Below are 9,926 nucleotides of genomic sequence, written 5' to 3'. Positions count from 1 at the left end.
GTATTACCCTCGATAGGAAGCTCACCTTCAGCAGGCACATCACAAATATTCAGCAAGCGTTCAGGACCAAGGTTGCTCGGATGTCTTGGCTCATTGCACCACGCAACAAACTGTCGCTTGGCTGCAAGGTCAATATATACAAGTCCATATTGGCCCCCTGCCTGTTCTACGGCCTGCAGGTATACGGCATTGCTGCGAAGAGTCACCTTAATAAGATCCGGATCTTACAGGCGAAGACCTTAAGAAGAATTTCGGGGGCTCCTTGGTATATGAGAACAAGAGACATCGAACGCGACCTCAAGGTGCCCAAAATAGGAGACAAGCTCCAGAACATCGCCCAAAAATATATGGAAAGGCTTAATGTACACCCCAACAGCCTAGCAAGGAAGCTAGGAACTGCAGCTGTGGTCAATGCTGACCCTCGGACTAGAGTCAAAAGAAGACTCAAGCGACACCACCCTCATGACCTCCCTGACCTGGTTTTGACCTAGAAAGTCTTAGTTTTAAAAATTCATTAGAATAATCAAATAAATAGTAATTATTATGTTATATCAACTATTATAATTCTCCCTATCATTTTTAGGATTAAAAATCTGTTAGTCTTAAGTAACCAAGACATATTGTAAAATAAAATAATTTAAGCAGATCAAATTAAGTTGCCGCATGGGTAACAGTGCGTTGATCAAATAATAAAAACATCATCGTTCAAATACTGAAAAAAAAAAAAAAAAAAAAAAACAGTTAGATGAAGTTAAAAAACAAATGCAGAGCTTGCGTGTGGAAGCACCACAAATAGAGGCATACCAGAAAATACAACCAGACCCTAGCATACCATGCGGAGTCAAGCTGGACATTGTGAAGACATTGCCAGATTTTTCGGGGGAGCAGGACGACTATGTGTCATGGCGGCAGTCAGCCGTAGACGCATACGAAATCTTCAAACGGTATGAGGGTAGCGAGGCGCATTATCAGGCCGTCTCGATTATCAGAAACAAAATTAGGGGGTCAGCGAGAGGGCTACTAGTTGCCCATAACACAGTCTTAAATTTCGATGCTATTATTGCTCGACTAGATTGCACCTACGCAGACAAAACGTCGCTGCGTGTACTTCGGCAGGGACTTGAAACAGTTAGGCAAGGAGACCTTAGCCTAATGCAGTATTATGACGAGGTAGAAAAACGATTGACGTTAATAACAAACAAGATCGTTATGACTCACGAACCGAGTAGTGCTATTCTGTTTAACAATGAAGTTAGAGAGGATGCTATTCACGCGTTCATTGCCGGTCTTAGGAAGCCCTTGAGGGCCATAGTCTTGCCGGCGCAGCCCAAGGATTTGCCCTCAGCTTTAGCCTTGGCTAGGGAATCCGAGGCTACCATAGAGCGCACTAATTTTGCCGCCACATATGCGAGGGCTTTAGAGGACAAGGCAAGCACTTATGAGCACCGAAAAGATCGGAACCGCTCAAGGGAGCCGCAGGGAAGATACAGCAGGGCCGAGGATAGCCAAGGCAGAAACCCCCATTTTTACAAGAAGCAGGGTAAGCAAAATAATTCTGCCCAAAATAATAACTCCTCTCGGAATCAGTCACCTGAGCCTATGGAGTTAGGCTCCACTGTAACCCAACATAGGCAACCGATCTCGTTTGGAAGCGGTCAGCCTACAAACGCCAAGGCCGAGAGTGCTCGGGGCCAGAAAAGATTCGGCTCCGCACGCTTGACAGGTCAGAGGCGTCAGAGATTGCAGAACACCATGCAACAGGCTGACGATAAAAATGACAGCGAATATGATGGCGCGGCCGCAGCGACCATTACCGAGATAGATGACGAGTCTGACGAAAATGATCAGATCAATTTTTTAGGGAACGCTCCCGACTGCCGTTCATTGAACGACAGCTGCAAGGGAGGCAACTAAAAATTTTAATCGACACAGGGGCGGCAAAAAACTACATCAAGCCGGTAAAGGAGCTTAAACATGTGGTGCCCGTCGATTCCCCTTTCACGGTTAGTTCCATTCATGGCTCTAACAGGGTTCACCAAAAATGTTTAATGAATATTTTTGGAAAAACATCTGCGTTCTTCCTTTTGGACGCACTGTCACCATTCGATGGTATTGTAGGGTTTGACCTCCTAGCTCAGGTGGGAGCAAAACTCGACGCAAAGAAAGGTACGATAAATTATGGTTCTGTTTCTGAGAAGCTTCAGCATCATAATTGCGATAATGTTAATTTTACTAACGTAAATGACATCGCCGTACCAGAGCCTGTAAAGACGCAATTTCGAGGTATGATCGAAAGCAGATCTAAGGCGTTTTCAGACTCTGACGAGGCACTTCCGTTTAACACCTCTGTTGTTGCCACAATTCGCACTACAGATGATAAGCCGGTATACTGGGTGTGTCTGAGTTCGTCAAGCGAGAAATCGCAGACTTACTGCAGAAAGGCATCATTAGAACTTCAAAGTCGCCGTACAACAACCCAACTTGGGTTGTGGACAAAAAAGGCCACGATGAATTGGGGAACAAAAATAAGCGTTTGGTTATAGACTTTAGGAAACTTAACGAAAAGACCATCGCTGATAAGTACCCAATGCCAAACATCCCCATGATACTGGCGAACTTAGGAAAAGCTAAGTACTTTACGACGTTAGATCTAAAGTCCGGCTACCACCAGATATACTTGGCCGAACATGACCGTGAAAAGACCTCTTTTTCGGTAAACGGCGGAAAGTATGAGTTTTGTCGGTTACCGTTCGGATTGAAGAATGCGGGAAGCATCTTCCAAAGAGCGATCGACGACGTCCTACGAGAGCAAATTGGCAAATCGTGCTATATTTACGTAGATGACGTCATTATTTTTTCCGAAAACGAAAATGACCACGTCAAGCATATAGATTGGGTTTTAAAAAGCCTGTGCAATGCCAACATGAAGGTATCCAGCGAAAAGACACACTTCTTTAAGCAGAGTGTTGAATATCTGGGGTTCATTGTTACCAACGGAGGTGCAAAAACCGACCCAGAAAAGGTAAAGGCCATAAAGGAATACCCAGAGCCTACAAATTTGTATGAGCTAAGGTCGTTTCTGGGTTTGGCCAGTTATTACCGTTGCTTCGTGAAGGACTTTGCGGCGATCGCGAGGCCCTTGACGGACTTGCTGAAAGGAGTAAACGGCTCTATCAGCAAACACATGTCCAAGAAAACTCCTATCGAGTTCGGTGATTTGCAGAGAGATGCATTTGAGAGGCTGAGAAACGTCTTGGCTTCTGAAGATGTAATTCTCAGATACTCCGATTTTAGGAAGCCATTCGATCTAACGACGGATGCTTCTGCTAACGGTATTGGTGCGGTTTTATCGCAAGATAAAAGACCCATCACTATGATCTCCAGGACCCTAAAAGAAAGCGAGTCACACTACGCCACAAATGAAAGAGAATTGTTGGCCATAGTGTGGGCCTTAGGCAAGTTACAGCACTACCTCTACGGCACTCGCGATATAAATATTTATACGGACCATCAGCCGTTAACATTCGCGGTGTCCGATCGGAACCCAAACCCGAAGATAAAAAGATGGAAAGCGTACATTGATGACCATAACGCAAAAATCCACCACAAACCGGGTAAAGACAACCATGTGGCTGACGCTCTTTCTAGGCAGAACATCAATGCCCTACAAAATGAGCCTCAGTCAGACGCTGCGACTATTCACAGCGAACTGTCATTGACCTACACGGTCGAAACGACAGACCAACCGGTGAACTGCTTCAGAAATCAGATTGTTATAGAAGAAGCACGTTTCCGACTGAAGCGAAGCTTGGTATTGTTCGTAGTAAAACTCGCCACTTAATCAATTTTACCGACAAAAGCACCATTTTAGAAATGCTGAAGGAGGTAGTAAACCCCGAAGTCGTGAATGCGATACACTGCGATCTGCCCACCCTGGCAAGTTTTCAACACGATTTAATTTCTCATTTCCCGGCTACGCAGTTTCGATACTGTAAGAATATGGTGATAGACGTTACCAATAGAAATGAGCAGTTGGAAATTATCACGACAGAACACAATCGTGCACACAGGGCGGCTCAGGAAAATACCAAGCAAGTACTGCGCGACTATTATTTCCCCAAAATGAGCAGCCTGGCAAAGGAAGTGGTCGCAAATTGCAGAATATGCACCAAGGCCAAATATGACAGGCACCCTAGAAAACAGGAGCTCGGGGAGACACCCATACCTAGCTATACCGGCGAAATGTTGCACATTGATATTTTCTCAACCGATAAAAGGCAATTCTTAACATGCGTTGACAAATTCTCAAAGTTTGCAATAGTGCAACCAGTGCTGTCCAGAACAATAGTGGACGTCACGGGGCCCCTGCTTCAACTCGTAAATGTGTTCCCAAAAATCCGAACAATATATTGCGACAATGAAGCCGCCTTTAGCTCTGAAACCGTCACCTCGCTACTTAAGAATAGCTACCACATTGACATTGTGAACGCGGCCCCTCTGCATAGCTCGTCAAACGGTCAAGTGGAACGGTTCCACAGCACCTTGACAGAAATCGCCAGGTGTCTTAAACTAGACAAGAAAATCAGCGATACGACAGAGTTAATGTTAAGGGCAACGGTAGAGTACAATAAGACCCTACATTCTGTCACTCAGGAGAAACCGGTCGAGATCCTCCACTCGGGTTCCGATGATCGCTGCCTAGGCGTTAGAGACAAGCTGATAAAGGCCCAGAAGAACAACATCGAAAGATGCAACCCAGCTAGACAAAACCGTGTTATTGAGGTAGGAGACGAGGTTTTTGTCAAAAACAATAAAAGGCTTGGAAACAAACTGACACCATTGTGCACAGAACAAACAGTGCAGGCAGACCTAGGAACGTCTGTTCTTATTAAGGGGAGTGTGGTCCATAAGGACAACCTAAAATAGGTCCCCCCACTTTTAGTTAGCTTTAAGATATTCCTTATGTTTTTTTATTCGTCTTTAAATAGCAGCAACTAAACTTAGAGGGCGAGGAGGCAAATTTATATAAATTTCCAGTAGTAAGCCTGATTTAAGCTAATATGCCGTGGCCTTATTCTACGTTTGGTTTGCAGGTTCGCCCTCATAACACTCATCACCCTGGCAGTGGCAAGTGCTCGGATTACCGACTTTTCCCACGCCAACTACATTCCCGTCGTAGACGGAGATGTACTGGTGTTTGAGCATCGTAATTGCCTGAGGCATTCGAGCAACCTGTCTGATTATATTTACATGGTAGATGAAACAAAGAAATTGTCCGCTTCCTTTCCACAGTCGCATATGCGAAAGTTGTTAGACGTCGATACAGATCACCTTGTAAACTTGTTGTCCGTTCTAAAAATACATCACCGTATCGCTAGAAGCTTAGACTTCTTAGGTACAGCTCTTAAGGTAGTTGCGGGAACTCCCGACGCCTCAGATTTTCTAAAGATCAAAATGACCGAAGCTCAGCTAGTGGATTCCAACTCCAGACAAATTAATATAAATTCCGAAACCCAAATACAAATAAACAAACTGACCGACACCGTGAACAAAATTATTAAAGCCCGAAACAACGACTTGGTCGACACCCCGCATCTGTACGAGGCACTACTAGCGAGAAATAGAATGCTGACAACAGAGATCCAAAATTTAATTCTCACAATAACATTGGCAAAAGCTAACATAGTAAATACCACAATCCTTAATCATGCCGATTTAAGCTCATTAATTGAACAAGACACTCCAATAGTTAGCTTATTAGAAGCCTCTAAGATTAGGGTTCTTCAGTCCGACAGCATTATTCACATACTAATAGCCTATCCTAGGGTGATGGTCAGATGTAAGAAGGTTCTCGTATACCCAGTATCACATTATTAGACAATCCTGCGACTCGATGAAGACATCCTAGCAGAGTGCGAGGAAGACACCTTTTCGGTCACCGAGTGCATGGAGACCACGCACAGCACCTTCTGCGAGCGGTCTCGACGCGAAACCTGCGCACGCTCACTCCATGCGGGAAGTTAACAACTAAGAGCACAGACATTCATGTCAACAATACATAAACACAAAGTTACCACATATAAACAATGCTGACGCGCCCCAACGAAGTTCAACGCTCTGCGCTACGAACGGTCAGCAACAGCAATTGGACACCCCTTATCCGGGGTACCAAGCTATGTTGCATAAATGCTGAGTCGGCTTGCCGACCATGGGTTTATGGCGTGATGCATTGGAGCCAGGGTAGATCCACACTTTTCATATTCTTTTGTATTCAGTTCTAAGCTTGCACCTTAACAATAAAGATCTGCTACTCCGGCACTTAGCCGTAAAATACCAATTGTTTTAATTGAACATTCTCGTTGAGCCAAAAGGCCATCGAAAGGCCACGGGGGCAAAGTCACGCCCTCCATCCTAATCTTCCTAAGACGTCTTCACCTCTGGCATAATAGCCGGACTTACTGAGGACTCAGGAGAGTCGACGTTGCGCCTGGATAACACCCAGCCCAAGGAGACGACGCACATCAACCCTATACCGCGGAGCCATCTGTAAAAGAGGACCACCGGACTATAGGACTTATTAAGTTGTATATGTGTGCGTACTTGTGCTAGAAGACGATTTTCTGGACGAAATCATTATATTATATAAGCATTATATAATTAGATGATAAGAACCTATGTAAGAATTAATAAAAGGCGAAGCCCTCGCAATAGCGAGTCAGTTAGATTCAAACACCAGAATTGAACTCATTAAGTGTACGCACAAGTTTATAGTGTAAACACCAATTGTTTCAGTCTTAAGCTGATATTCAATCAATAAAAACGCAAAGCGAATTCATTCGGAGTTTTTATTTATTTCGGCGTTGATCTTAGTTCATTTATTCGACTCAAAACAAAAACTATTTTACTGGCGCAGTCGGTAGGATATTAAAAAAGTATCCGAAAAAAGAACAGCGAGTGGAAAATAAATAAACTTTTATAATCCGGTACTCGTAAACAATTACGCTTGTGATTTTCGTTACTTCAACTTGGATTATAAATCCATTTCGGTTTTCCCAATAAAGTGGAAGAAAACAAAGAAAATCCCCAGATGAAATTCATCCCATAAGTCCAACGGCAGGCGAAAGAAACATTACAAATAATAAAATTATAAAAAAGTAAAAATAGTTTAACTAAGTTGGTAGCTTATAAGCAAATAAAAAAAAAAAATATATATATACATACATCTAACTTATAAGTGCAGCAGCAAAAATCAAAACAATAAAAAACTCCAGAAGACTAAACGTTAAAACATAAAAAACTCTATCTAAATAAAACTAAAAGAAAATACAAAATTTAACAGCCAAAGATTGCCGCACCACAACAACCTAAAAACAATCTAAGTGAAGCGCGAAGACAACTCAAAGACATTTTCCCATTTAATGGAGATCCCTCAGCGCTTTATACGTTCATTAGTAGAGTGGATTACATGCTAGAACTCTAACCAACCTGCGACAACAACGCATTCTACTCGGAGCTGTGGAACGAAACATAGATGGACAAGTAATAAGATCATTGGGACTACCAAACATCGAGGATTGGTAAGCCTTGAGGTCAGGGTTAATTGTTGAATACAAACCCCAAACGCCCAATTACAAACTTTTGGAAAATTTCCGAGAAACACCATTCACAGGAAATTTACGAGCATTCTGCGGGGAAGCTGAAAGTAGGCGTCAACTCTTAAATCTAGAAGGTAATAATACCGACGTCATCATTTATTTGCAAGCAATTAGGGACTCTATTAGAGCACTTATTCGAAAATTACCAACTAATTTGTTCTGCATTTTGGTTCATCATGAAATTCCCGATTTAAGAACCTTAATTAACATAGCACAAAATGAGGGGATTTATGAAGAACACGCAAATGTTTTTATGAAGCAAAATTTCGGAAAAAATATTAAAACTAAAATTGAAAATAATACTTTCCATGCAAATACAAGTAAAATAAACCCAAACTTTCAAACTCACTATCAATCTACATATCCACCATATCAACAACCACTACAAACTCAACAACGGCGAATGTTCAACAGACCACCCATGAGACCCGGACAAAATCAATTTGGTGCAACTAGATTTGCAAACCCAAAACCTAATTTTAATAGGAATCCTGGTACATCACTTCGGTCAAATTTAAGTCACTGGCGAAGCTAAAAAAGCTCGACTGGCTCTTCCACTCCAGCAAACTACAAATGAGCTCTAAGACTCTTTTAATCAAAGCCATACTTGCTCCAACGTGGAGTTATGCCATCCAGGTGTGGGGAACTGCCGCCAAATCCCAACTCAATAGGATCCGTGTGGTCCAGCCGAGAGCTGCACGTCACGCATCTGAGCTCCCCTGGTACGTGACGAACAAGGTAATCGAAAGAGATTTAAAAGTTACCCTTTTTGGGGATCAGATTAATTTTCATACCAACCGTTATGCCGACAGGCTTATGGTCCACCCGAACCGACTGGCCCATCTCCCATCTCCCTCCGAAGACTGAAAAGGGTACACCCTAGCGATCTCCCTACCGGAGAATAGTATAATATATTAAACGAAAAGTTATTAATAACTAGACAATTTTTTCCTTTTGTACTTATAATTAAGAAACCACTTGGTCTCATATACCTTTATACACACATTAGGTTAAGTTCGGAGGAATTGACTGAAAGATTCCTTTTGGAACCAAAATAAATAGAATGCGTATTTTCAAAAAAAAAAATAAGAATCCATTTCCACAAACGCAACAGACTATAACTAATAACCCCAATTTCAACATTAAACAAATTATTAAACGTCCTAGACCAGCTGGCAGCGATCAATCAATAATGTCTATCGACAAACTCAAAATAATAGATTTTAAATTGTTTCGATTAAATCATCTAAATGAAGAGGAAAGTTCTAAATTAAAAATATTATTAAATAAATTTAAGAATCTTCAATATCAAGAAGGAGATCGCGCAGTAAATTGTCGCTATCCAACAAGCTGACAATTTACAAACAGATCTTAGCACCAAACTGGAAGTATGGGTGCCAGATCTGGGGCTTGGCATGCGATAGCCAAATCAAAAGAATCCAGGCTATTCAAAATAAGGTAGCAAGACTCATCACCGGATGCGAGTGGTTTGTTCGAAACACCACTTTGCACAGAGACCTGAAACTAGCAACGGTATTTGACGAAATAAACAAGCACTCGAGCAGATACCATGACAGGCTGGAGCGCCACAGAAATCGACTGGCCAGCGCTCTAAACAGATCTCGCCCACCAAGGAGGCTCAATAGAAGGCAACCGAGGGATCTCATTACCCGATCTCCTTTGACAAGGGTCCGCAGAAGCCGACGCTTATCTTAAATCCTATTTGTTATATGTGATTGTTATGTAATTGTAGAAACTACTGTTCCTTTTACATTCACTAATACAATAAAATACGTAATAAACACAACACACAATTCTTCTATTTATTCTAAGCAATATCCACTTTAATTCCAAAGTAATTCACCATATAATAGCCCCACTTGGGTAGTATCAAAAAAAATCGACGCTTCGGGTGAACAGAAGTACAGAGTTGTAAATGACTTTAGAAAGTTGAACGAAATAACAATTCCAGATAGATATCCAATGCCAAACATAGATGAAATACTTGGTAAACTAAGACAGTGTCAATATTTTACAACAATAGATCTAGCGAATGGCTTCCACCAAATAGAAATGGAGCGAGACTCAATTCAGAAAACTGCATTCTCCACCAAGAGCGGACATTACGAATACGTTCGGATGGCATTTGGTCTCAGAAACGCACCCGCAACATTTCAAAGGTGCATGAATAACATAATAATAACAGTTTACTTAGATTTAGTTTACTTACTTAGACATAATTGTTTTTTCTTCATCGCTTGATGAACATCT

This window comes from Drosophila sechellia, chromosome 2L (assembly GCF_004382195.2).
Source record: "Drosophila sechellia strain sech25 chromosome 2L, ASM438219v1, whole genome shotgun sequence".
NCBI lineage: Eukaryota > Metazoa > Arthropoda > Insecta > Diptera > Drosophilidae > Drosophila > Drosophila sechellia.
This window is presented reverse-complemented; position numbering follows the sequence as displayed.